Source organism: Aquarana catesbeiana, linkage group LG07 (assembly GCF_042186555.1).
Source record: "Aquarana catesbeiana isolate 2022-GZ linkage group LG07, ASM4218655v1, whole genome shotgun sequence".
Lineage (NCBI taxonomy): Eukaryota > Metazoa > Chordata > Amphibia > Anura > Ranidae > Aquarana > Aquarana catesbeiana.
Genome location: NC_133330.1, coordinates 199904324 through 199917524, shown reverse-complemented (window position 1 = coordinate 199917524; position 13201 = coordinate 199904324). Strand labels below are relative to the sequence as shown.

At 45.0% G+C, this 13201-nt stretch overlaps 1 protein-coding gene across 1 annotated transcript in view; it reads left to right on the top strand.

Moving 5' to 3' along the window:
* The window catches only part of CRB1 (crumbs cell polarity complex component 1), a 210492-nt gene that overhangs the window by 86567 nt on the left and 110724 nt on the right, over nt 1-13201 (top strand). The gene's annotated exons all lie outside the window — the stretch shown is intronic.

The following is a 13201-nucleotide window of genomic DNA, read 5'->3' as shown; positions in this document are numbered from 1 at the left end:
ATGTTCAACCTACTGCCTTTTGGGAATTGTAACCTTGGTCCCCCTTTCTTAAGCCTGACAGTACTCAGGGATGAAACATCCCAATATTGGAGCAATCATGTTTTGGGATTGTCCTGTAATATTTATTAAGTTGTTTTATTGCTACATTTAGCTATATATATATATATATATATATATATATATATATATATTTTTAGCAAATTTTATATATTTTTTGCTTTATGAAGTGAAGATTTTTATACAGTTGATTTAGTTGCCTTAGAAGTCTAAGCAAAGAATTTGTATATGGATTTATAATGACTAGGGATCATGGCAACCTCTGTCCACACAGAAACCCGCTCTTTATTATAAATATTGGAGCTGGTAATTCAGTGCCCCAGTATATTAACACCTGACATGTAATAATAAAGATAGAGTACCAAATGGTACAGAAGATGTATTTTATGAAACTCTTATAAAACTTACTTCAATTCATTAAATACAAATTATTAAGTATGATTAATTAAATGAAATACCGTATTTATCGGCGTATAATACACACAGGCGTATAACACGCACATTCATTTTAAGAGGGAAGTTTCAGGAAAAAAACTTAAATTTTAAATAAGGAACTTTGAAGTAAAATAAGGGTCAGTGCCCATCTGCAGCCTCACCATTGTCATCAATGCAGCCTGATCAATGCCCATCTGCAGCCTCACAAGTGCCATCAATGCAGCCTCATCAGTCCACATCAATGCAGCCTCACCATTGCCATCAATGCAGCAGCCTCACCATTGCCATCAGTGCAGCCTGATCGATGCCCATCTGCAGCCCAGAGGGGACAGGGAGGGGGGCAGGACGAGTGCCGACAGATTACATACAGTGAGAATCTCCTATGATAGACAGAACAGTGGTCCAATGGCGGCCCAGGAGACAGGAGTTCCTATTACAGAGGCTGCCAAGTAAACAGGAGATTCTCACTGCATGTAATCTGACAGTGCTTGTCCTGCCCCCCTCCCTGTCCCCTCCGAGGCAGCTAAAATTGAAGTATTGGCGTATAACACGCACGCACTATTTGCACCCGATTTTCATGGTGAAAAAGTGAGTGCTATACGCCAATAAATACAGTAATATAAGTTGATGTATCTCATAAGATAGGTAAATAAGAACAAAAAAAATGTTTCTAAAAGAGTGTACATAAAAAATTATTGTATATGAAAAATGTACTGTATATAAAAAACAAGAAATGGAACTTTACTAGTTCTGGTTTTCATTACAAACCCAGAGTAATGCAAAAAACACACAATCAATTGTTGTAATGATTAAATTAATGAAATATTAATTACCATCTCTTACCTACAGTAGAATGGGGACTAACAAATAATGGAGATTCATAATACAGATCATAGGTAGGTTACTGGATACGCTATGATCCTAGTCATGAAGGAGGAGAAATACTTTGTATATAATTGTTTCTAATTGCTACTAGTTATTGCCTACACGTTACAAATTAGAGCTTATCTCAAGTTCTATATTCAAACCTTTCAGGGACATGCTATTCAACACAATCATTTTATTTTTAGTTCACCTTTGACAAAATGTTGAGAAATGTTCTTATTCCTAGATATGTAAGAATGACCTCAATGCCTAATGAACTTTACTATTAGGCCTCTTGTACACGGTACTGATGTTTGAGCTTCTGCTTTTTTGGGCGTAATTTCAGGCGTTTGTTTTGCATGAATTCGTGCATATTTATGCATATATATTCGCACTCACAATACCTTCCTAAAGAAAATCCATTCATATTTTTGCTCGTATGTGTATATTTGTGTACACTGGTGCAAAATAATGACTGGGAACACGGATTTTCTTTTGTTACGCAAGAATATGCAGCGCTTGTTTACTCGCCTGGGTGTACGGCACATTGTAAAGAATCGGCAGCATTTTATATCAATAAAAATAACGCTGTACTGAGCTTTTTCAAGCTGTAGTGTGCAAGAGGCCTAATCCAGATTACCTTTTTCAATCAATTCTCTGCTCTCTTAACCTAGTGCAAATGGGCCCGATAGTACACCCTTCATATATTAGACCACATGGGTACCTCAGGACATATATATAATACGTTGTGTGAAACTATTAATAAATTGTTGAATATTTAAATTTTTACCCTTAGTGTCCAGGAAACCATTTTGCCAATGGAAAATCTAATGACAAACTAAGTACTTCATTTTCTTTCAACAATATGTGTCTGGTGTATATTCAGAAAGGTTGCTATTGTCAGGTCACCTGAGACCAGGTGACAGACGCACGCCGTTGGGGTCAGGAGTGCACCGCTAAGGTAGTTGACCTTACGACTGACTGCAGCGGATGGAGCTTTGGGTGGTTCAGTAAAGCAGGTCCTCTGGAGCACTGACACGGATCACACTGGGAGCTAGAGCATGAGATTCCTCAGGGCACAAAATCTAAGAGCCAGCAAGTGTTCACCAGAGCCCCTAGTGGTGGGGATGAACCTAGCTGCAACTGGCTCCAGGTCGCAGCCCCTAGGGTCTCCCAGCTCACGTTCACGGTAGGCTACTGGAGGACAGAGAGAAAGCAGCAGTCCAAGACAACAAGGGATAGTCAGGAGATAAGCCAAAGGTCAGGGCAACTAGCAGAAAAGGATAGACAAAGAACACGGCAAAGGTCGGGGTATCAAGCAGGCAGGGATAGTCAAAGAATAAGCCAAGGTCGGTAAACAAAAACAGATGTAGAGCACACGGCAAGAAGCACACAGGAAGCCAAAAACACAATTGATCAGCGAGGCTGGCTTGCAGTGCACAGGTTAATATAGTGTTCCCAGTAAGAGGCTGGGGAGGAGCCACGCTAGAGGGAAGATTACTTAAGCAGACAGGTGTGAGAGTGCAGGCCCTAAGGCCGATACACAACCAGAGGTAAGCAGACAGACAAGGCATGAAAGTATTACTGCAGATTCATGACAGGTATATCTCTAATCGATGTTCTTGTCAGGGCTGGCTCAGCCCTTCCTTCTCTGAGTTGGCCGCTCAGCTGTCGGCTAATTGCCAGCTCTCTTCTCTCTCCACAGTTAACCAGATGTTGTGGATCTGCTCGTCAGTCCCGCCTACTTAAAGATGTCAGGTTCACTTCATTCTTGCCTTCGCCTTGGTCACATCACTAGAAACCATCTTCTGTGTTCCTGTTTAAAGACTGGCTTGCTGACATCCCTTCTGGCTCCTTATCCTGCTTGCTGTTCCTCTGCTTGGATCCCTGACTTCTGGCCTGGCTGATTACCTGATCTGGTTACTAAACTCTGGCTTGGCTGACTACCCGATCCGGTTACTGGACTCTGGCTATGCTTTGACTACTCTTACTCTATTTACCTTTTTATTTTTATTAATAAACAAGTGTGATCTTACTGTACTTCTGTCTCGGTCTGGTTCATGTTTTCTGACAGTAGGCAAAGGCCATGAATTCAGAAGATACAGTCAATCCACTTGCTGGTAATATTTTTTCCAGATTGGATGAGCAAGATCACTGCATGGATCAGTTTGCCATGGCGTTACAAATGCTCCTGAGTCACACGGCTCACCTGGAATCCCCCACTGTGGCTGCTCCGGTACAACCTGGGTTGCAGGCCGTCCCTGCTACTGCGCCAGTCTCTGTGCAGGCACCCGCCTTGAGTATTACCTCCATAAGAGGTATGCCTGGTTCCGCCCCGCTTCCCCAGCGATTTGAGGGTGATCCAGTTCGATGCAGAGGGTTTCTCAACCAAGTTGAGATATACTTTGAGTTGCTGCCCCAGGCGTTTCCCACGGACAGAAGCAAAATAGGGTTGCTTTCTGAGAGAGCCTTGGCCTGGGATAACCCTCTATGGGTGATGCAAAAACCTGCTGTCTTGAGTTACCCTGAGTTTGTGGCCTCCTTTAAAAGGCCTATTCTGTTGGAAGACCCTCATCTCAGAACCACAGTCGATACCAAACCTAAAGTGGCATATAGAAAATCCAGAAACATTAAGAGTAAAATTGCACCCAGTAGAATTAAGCCTACCCAACCAACCTCATCACCACTCACCCTGATACCCCTCAGAGGGATGTATCAATGCAAAAAACCCCTCTGCTTAACCTGCCAGTTTATACAACACGGTCAGAAAACCTTTACTGTCAAAGGAAAAAACTATACCCTAAAAGAATTCTACAACTGTTCAACTGACTTCGTTATATACTGCCTCACCTGCCCCTGTGGCCTAATATATGTCGACAGAACCATCAGAGCCCTAAGGGCACGTTTTGGGGAGCACCGGCGCTTTATCGAAAAAGGCCGTGACCACCACAGTGTCCCTAAACACTCCCTGACTCACCACGGCCGATCTACAGCTGGCCTCAGTGTGTGGGTCATTGAATCAATACCAGCCAAATACCATGCCGCTGAGCGGTATAAACGTCTTTGCCAGCAAGAAACTTACTGGATCTACTCTTTGGGCACTTTAGCACCTGGGGGGTTGAACGAGGATATTGAGGTGCGCACACTACTTTAAGCCACCCAGTTTCCTCATGAGACCACCCCTACAGATGTAGCCTTGCTACAATATATATATCTTTAAGAACCCTGCACAGATACGTACTTCCCTGTTCCTGTTCCATGTCCACTTCTTATACCATAATTTTTTCACCATTTTTTTGCCTTTCTCTACCTATTTATTTATTTATATTTTATTTTTTTGTTTTTTTTATTTTATTTAATTATTTTTTAATTGCTTTTTTTATTATTAATATTAATATTTTTATTATAATATTTTTATTTTTGTTCTCACTTTCACATTTATTTTTATTATTTATTTATTTTTTTTAATTATTTATGTATTTATTTATTATTTTTTATTTTAATTTTTTTTTTTATTTATTTATTTGGTTTTTTTTTTTTGTTTGTTTTTTTTTATCTTTACCGTTGCATTTTCTGGTTCTTTTGTATCATCACCATGGGAATTATTATTATGTTATGCTTTTATACTTACATATATATATATATGTATATATATATATATATATATATATATATATATATATATATATATATATATATATATGTGTGTGTGTGTATATATTTTTTTTATACTTACCTCCATTTTTTGCCCCCATTGTTACTCCCATTTTTACTATTGTTAATATTATTGTCTCCATGTTTGCTACCATGCACTTTTCCCCATTCATATATATGTGTATATTATGTTACCTTGTAGTTCCCCTCCCACCCACAGTTGGCGCTGTGCTTTCTTTTGACAGACGCTGGGACCTGTTATCCCACAGCACTGCCATATAAAAGCACATTGCAGACACCTCCCTATTAGGCCTATTGAAGGAGCAGTGGCTCCGAGCGCGAAGCCTTCTCTCAACCTCCCTGCTAGCCCTCCTCCCTGGACAATCCCTCCCCTGGATACCGAACCCGGAAGCAGACGGACGACCTGTGATGTCATGCACGCTCCACGTGCACTCCACGCCGGCCCCTAGTCTCTTTCTGATGGCCACAGGAGCTCCCGGCTGGTAATCCACCTTCTGCAGCCCAGCATCCCTGCAGCGTCACCACCACAGGATCAAAGGGAACACCGAGGACCACATACCTATACAGATGAGCCTTTTATATGTTTTTATCCTGTAAGTGTGTTTTTACCTGGTGTCATTAAACATCATTTGTTAATACTACACTCAGGTGGCGCTTCCTTCTCTACCCCTCTCTCAGGAGGAGGGAGAGATTGTGCCTTTATTGTAGCCAGGCAGGTCACTTTTTGAAGTCTTGTCCTTCCCGTCCTGGGAACACCCGAACCTTGAGGTCCTGTCATGGACAGACCTTAGGTGGTGTTGTCTCGTCCCCAGTTATCCAGAAGGATAAGCCCCTGGTTGCAGTCACCCTTTCTTGGGCTAAGTCGTCTATCGAGATACAGGCTCTAATCGACTCTGGGGCTGCAGGCCTGTTCATTGATACTGCCTTTGTATCAAAGCACTCGATTCCACTGCAGCTGCGTGACACTCCACTTGCCATTGAGGCTCTTGACGGGAGACCTCTACAGCCTGCCCATGTGACTCATGAGATGGTTCCGTTGTCCATGGGCATAGGGGCTATTCACCATGAGATAATCCAATTCCAAGTGATTTCCTCTCCTAAGTTTCCGCTGGTTATTGGTTATCCTTGGTTATAGAGGCACAACCCCTCTTTTGATTAGCTCCGTGCTAAGGTTCTCTCCTGGTCACCACAATGCAGTGAAACATGCTTCCGGAAGGTAGCCAAGGTCCTTTGTACCTCTTCACTCTCCTCCCTGCCAGAGGAGTACCGTGATTTTAGCAATTTTTTTTACAAAGGTCAAGCTGGTAGTTTGCCTCCACACCGGCCGTATGATTGCGCAATTGACCTTTAACCTGGTGCCACTCCCCCTCGTGGTCGGGTTTACCCTTTGTCGGTCTTGGAGGATAAAGCCATGTAGGAGTATGTTGCAGACGCACTTTCTCGAGGTTTCATCCGCAAATCCTCATCTCCTGCTGGTGCTGGTTTCTTCTTTGTGAAGAAGAAGAGCGGTGAACTGAGACCTTGCATTGATTTATAGGGATTTCAATCATTTCACGATTAAGAATGCCTACCCGATCCCGTTTTTTACAGAGTTATTTGACTGCCTCAAGGGAGCAACGGTTTTCACTAAGCTTGATCTGAGAGGGGCTTACAATCTCGACGAGTGGAAAACTGTGTTTAATACCAGAACAGGCCATTATGAGTACCTCGTAATGCCTTTTGGCCTTTGTAACGCCCCGGCAGTTTTCCAGGAATTTATTAACGATGTCCTCGGAGATTTGTTGCAGTTATGTGTGGTGGTTTATCTCGATGATATCCTCATATTTTCCAAGTCCCTGGAGAACCACCACACAGATGTCTGTCATGTGCTTCAGAAATTAAGAGAGAACAATCTCTATTGTAAACTGGAGAAGTGTGAGTTCCATCGGGAACAGGTTAAATTTCTGGGCTATGTCATTTCCACTGCTGGTTTTTCGATGGACCCAGAGAAACTTTCGGCAGTCCTACAGTGGCCTCAACCCGTGGGGTTACATCCTCTGCAGCGTTTCCTGAGTTTTGCCAACTATTATCGGAAGTTTATTCATAACCTCTTGTCTCTGGTCAAGCCCCTGACTGATATGACCAGAAAGAACGGTAACCCACAGAGTTGGTCTCCGGAGTCCATTAAGGCCTTTGAAAGTCTCAAGGCTGTCTTTGTTTCTGCTCCTATGTTGGCATATTTTGATCCTATGTTACCTTTTATCCTTGAGGTTGATGCTTCTGAGACTAGTGTTGGCGCCCTTCTGTCTCAACATCCTACCTCTGAGAGTGTTATGCATCCTTGTGGCTACTTTTCCAAGAAATTGTCACCTGCGGAGTGTAAATACGAGATTGGTGACAGAGAACTGTTGGCAATCATTTTAGCCCTGAAAGAATGGAGACATCTCCTTGAAGGTACCACTGTGCCAGTTCTCATTCTTACCAACCATCTCACATTCTTGTCTGAGGCTAAACGCCTCTCTCCCAGAAGGGCGCAATGGGCTCTTTTCTTGTTACGTTTCAATTACATTTTCTCATTCGTACCCGGTAAGAATGTAATGGCTGACGCCTTGTCACAACAATTTTCCTCCACTTTCAAGTTGGAGTCGGTTCTGGTTCCTATGATTCCTCCTGATCGTATTCTGGCTACGGCTCGCACCAGTCTTACTTCTCTTTTGGATGACAAAATTCTTGCTGCTCAGGTCCATGCTCCTCCTGAGAAACCTTGTGACCGCTACTTTGTCTCCGTACTGCCATGCTCCAGACTTACCATTCTCCCAAGGCAGCTAGCCACACTGGGAAGGATCAACTCGTTTGGGCCATTTCCCAACAATTCTGGTGGCCTAGTCTACATGCTAATGTAACTGCCTTCGTAGCTGCCTGTTCCGCGTGTGCTCAAAGTAAGACTCCACGACACCTTCCAGTGGGCCTCCTACAACCCATACCCAATGGAGAGAGGCCCTGGACCCACCTGTCTATGGATTTGATTGTGGAGTCGCCCAACTCCCACGGCAACACAGTTATCCTTATGGTGGTTGACCGGTTCTCAAAGATGTGTCATTGTATTCCACATCAAAAGTTGCCCACTTCTAAGGAACTGGCTTCCATTTTTGCTCGAGAGATCTTTCGCTTACATGGGCTACCCAAGGTGATTATCTCGGACAGGGGTAGTCAGTTTGTGTCCCGGTTCTGGCGAGCCTTTTGTGCACAGCTGGGAATTCAGCTTGCTTTCTCCTCTGCGTATCACCCGCAGTCTAATGGGGCCACAGAACGAGCCAATCAGTCCTTGGAGCAATTACTACATTGCTATATTTCTGGCCATCACAACATCTGGTCAGACCTATTACCATGGCCAGAGTTTGTTCACAACAGTGCTTTGAATTCTGCTTCCCGATTGTCTCAGTTTATGGCAAATTATTGTTTCCAACCTTCCAGGTTGCCTGACTCGTTTGTTCTGCAGAGTATTCCTGCGCTAGAGGAGCATCTCCATGGTCTTCGTTCCACTTGGACACAAGTCCAGGAGGCTTTGCGTCATGCTAATGATAGGTACAGACTCCATGCTGACTGCAGACGCCTGCCTGCGCCTTCCTACCAGGTTGGGGACAGGGTCCGGCTGTCATCTCGCAACCTCCAACTTCGTGTTCCCTCACTGAAGTTCGCACCTCGGTTTATTGGGCCTTTCCAGATCCTTTGCAGGATTAACCCAGTGGCTTACGTGTTGGACCTTCCTCCTAGTATGCGCATCTCAAATGTGTTTCGTGTCTCCTTATTGAAACCATTTGTCTGCAACCGCTTTACCACCTCAGTGCCACGTCCTCACCCTATACAGGTTGAGAACCTTGAGGAGTATGAGGTACAATCCATTGTTGACTCCCATAGGTTCCGTGGGCGCATACAGTACCTGGTGCATTGGAAGGGGCATGGTCCGGAGGAACGCTCCTGGGTCTCATACTCGGATGCACATGCCCCTGCCCACCTCCATGTTTTCCATAGACGTTTTCCCCTCAAGCCCAGTGGTCCTCCGAGGGGGAAGGGTCGTTGAGGAGGGGATACTGTCAGGGCTGGCTCAGCCCTTCCTTCTCTGAGTTGGCCGCTCAGCTGTTGACTAATTGCCAGCTCTCTTCTCTTTCCACAGTTAACCAGCTGTTGTGGATCTGCTCGTTAGTCCTGCCTACTTAAAGACGTCCGACTCTGACTAATCTTTGACTACGCTTACTCTATTTAGCTTTTTATTTTTATTAATAAACAAGTGTGATCTTACTGTACTTCTGTCTCGGTCTGGTTCATGGTTTTTGACAGTTCTAAACCCTTTTAATTTACTTGGGGAAAGAGATTCCTAATATTCATGGCTCTCCTAAACACTGTTTTTGTTTTTTTGTTTGTTTGTTTGTTTTTTTGATTGCCAAATTCTGATCATTATACTTAGTGATAAAACTAATGTTATCTCAGATTCTTACTCATTACTTTTTTGGGAGGTTCAGATATTTTTCAAAGGCTTCATAAATATAATCTTCTTTAAATCCTTTTTCCAAAAAATCCTGGCCTTTAGTGCAATTTCTAGTCTGAAACTGACTAAATAATGGAAAATGTTTCCTATCAAATACTTACTGTAATTTTCCTTTCCTGATGGACTCCATGGCAGCATACGTATGGGTTTAGCCCCGTCCCCTCATACCTCATAGGACCCCACTCCCATAAATCTTTGTTCTGAATCAAAGGCCGTGTTCCATAACTTAGCCTACTCCAGTCCAGTCTGTGGAAGTATTTGATAGGAAATTTTCTGTTTTCCTGACAGACTCCATGGCAGCATACGTATAGGAAATAACTAGCCATACACACCCAGGTGGGCAAATGCTGGACAAAAGAAAAAAGGTTTAATTGGCACCGTCAACAGACAGGATATGTAAATCAAAGTTGACAGAATACAAAGGGGCTGGTTCAATGCAGTAATGCACCATAAACGTGCTAATTGAGAACCACAAGGCCGCCTTGCAAATCACTTCTGGGGCAACATGCCAGGAAGCCGCCCATGATGTGGAGACACTTCTAGTTGAATGAGCAGTCTGGAGGCATCAAGTCCTTAGCTTTATAGGCCCATTGAATGGATTGAACAATCCACACTGCAATCGATCTGGAAGAGGCACGCAAACCCTTGTTTTTTCCATGGAAAAGAATGAACAGATGGTCAGACTGACGAAAAGGAGCTGTGGCTTCTAGATACTGTTTTAGAGCTTCTCCCACATCTAGCGGATGAATGCTGGAGCCTTCAGCAGACCTGAATGTCAGAAGGACAATCTTCTGGTTCTCATGAAAAACAGATGATACTTTGGGGTTTGAACCCAGCATAGGAATTAGTACTACCCGATCAGGGAATAATGTTAGAAATTGCTCCTTGCATCCGAGAGAGCTAATTTCAGAGACCCTTTTGGCTGATGTGATGTCCACTAAGAAGGCAAATTTAGGAGGAGTTCCTTGATAGAGAACCGTCCTGCGCGTTCCATCTCTCTTCCTGAGAGAAAATCCAGGACAAGCAGAAGATCTTGTTTTTTTCTGAGGTCCGAGCCTTATTGCTCCCCTGAAGAACTGACGAGTAAAAGGGTGTCTAGCCCAGGATACGCTGGTGAAGGCAGAAATTGCGGAGACTTGAACCCTGACTGAAAAGGATAGATCCAGGCCTGATTGTAGGAAACCCAGGATATCCTGTATTCTCGGATCGCTGCAAGAGCCTGCAGTGGTGGAAATGTAGTCTGTAAACTTGGATCAAATCCTTTGGTAGACCTTGTTGGTAACCGCTCTTCTGGCATTCATCAACATGGAGATGGCTCTGATTGGACAACCTAGGGCCTCCAGCCTTCCCCTCTCAAGAACCAAGGCATCAGGTGCAGATGGGCTGGGCAGGGATGTAGAGCTGCCCCTTAAGATAGGAGATCCGGTCTGGAGGGCAGAGGGACTGGGTCCCGGAAGCTGAGTTGCACCAACAGGGGAAACCATGGCCTGTTCGGCCAGTATGGAATTATTGCCACTATCTCTGCTTCTTCTATCCTGAGTCCGGAGGATGACAGGAACCGGAGGAAAGGCGTAAGCCTTGCAAATCCTCCACTGGTCCATCATTGCATCTACCCCGAAGGTCTGTGGATAACGACACCTTGAGTAATACCTCCCAGCTTAAAATTTCATGGGGAGGCAAACAGTTCTACCTCTGGGGTGACTCCCAGGGACAGGATCCACATGAAGACTTTGGTGTGGAGAGCCCATTCATTGTTGGCTAGACGTACCCTCAAGGGAAATTTCACCTGAACATTCTGGACCCTGGGGAGATAGACAGCTATAGTTGAACAGGTTCGCCTGAGCCCAGGTCATGATAGGCTCTACTTCCTTCGGCAGGGAGAGAATGCAGGTACCTCCCTGCCTCTTTTTGTATGAGACTGCTGTTGTGTTGTTTAGTCTTCGGAGAACTGAGGCTCCCATCGTTAAGTGGTGAAAGGCTTGCAGAGCGCTGCCCGAAGTTCCAGAACATTTGAGACTATTCCATGGGATGGAAAAATCCATTTGCCTTGGACTACTTCTGTCAGGCAATGCACGCCCCAGCCGCTGTTTCTGGCATCTGTTGTGATCGTAATCCAGGAGACGGGCGCAATGGAGAGACAGTTGAGGAGATTCATCTACTGTAGCCACCAAGGGAGGCTTTCCCGCACGGATGAGATTACCCGGATGGAATGATCTTGGATCCCTGGCTTCCATTGCTGGAGAAAGACTTTCTGGAAGGGCTGCATTTTCCACTGTGCCCATTTCATCACAGGCATTGTGGCCACCATGGTGCCAATGATCTTCAGACACTGTGAGGCCCGGACATGAGAGGAGAACATTGCCCAACGTACTCTGTCCCTAATCACCGGGATTTTCTCCAGAGGGAAGGAGATGGTTCTCCTGAGCGTATTGAATTTCGCCCCGAGGAATATCAGAGACTGTCTGGGCTCTAGGTGACTCTTCCCCATGTTCCATAGTCAGCCAAACTCGAGAAGAGTAGAGATGACCTGAGTTCTGTGGACTCAGCTGCTCCCTGTCCCGAGATAACAAGAGCAGATCGTCTAAATAATGGTGCAGACGAACACCTCTGATCCCGATCAGGGCCACGACAGCCAATAAGAGTTTTGAAAAGACATGAGGCGATGTGAGCCCGAATGGGAGACAGGTAAACTGAAGGTGGACTTGGCCTACAGTGAAACAAAGAAATTTCTAGAAATCATCTGCTATCGGGACATGGAAGTAAGCTTCCTTCAGATCTATGGACACGAGCCAGTCGCCTGGCTGAACTGCCTGACGGATTGTAAATAGTGTCTCCATTTTGAATTTCTCTTTCTTTATGAAGGATTTCAAGTGAGTCAGATCTATGACTGGTCTCCAGGAGTCCTTCTTCTTCAGAACCATGAAGAGGGGTTAGTAAAAAATCTTTTGCCGGCCGGAACTGGCACGGGGGAGCCCTGAGCCACCAGAGAATCCACATAGGACAGAAGAGCTTGCTTTTTCGCTTCTGAGTGTGGATAGGATGTGGGTACAAACAGGAGTGTGGGTGGGCTGCTGAATATCCAGGAGTGACGTGATGAGACCGTTTTGACGGTCCAGTAATCCTTGATCGAGGCTGCCCAGACGTGCCAAAAGCGGAGTAAGCGGGCCCCGACTTGGTCTGCTTTGGCAGGCTCAATATCAAAAGAACTAATGCCGCGTACACATGGGCGGACTTTTCGATGGACTAGGTCCGGTGGACTTTTCGACTGACTTTACGACAGACTTTACGATGGACTTTTGAATGAACGGACTTGCCTACACACGATCAACCAAAGTCCGCCGGACCAAATCTGCCGTAAAGTCCGCTCGTGTGTACGCGGCATTAGAGGCTTCTCGTCCACCGGAAAGGTGCTCCCTTTGAAAATTTTGGCCTGATGGCCGATTTCTCTTTCAGGTCTTCCTGAACTCACAGCCACGTCTATAGCGGCGTGTATCCCTTGCACGATCCAAACCCTGCCTGGGTGTGAGCTCTTTTTTGGCCTAGCAGGTGACGATCCTGGGGCCGGAATCCTGACTTCCCAACCGTGGCACTGGTGATGGCACTATCTAATTTATTGCCAAAGAGAGGAACCCTCAAAGGGGATCC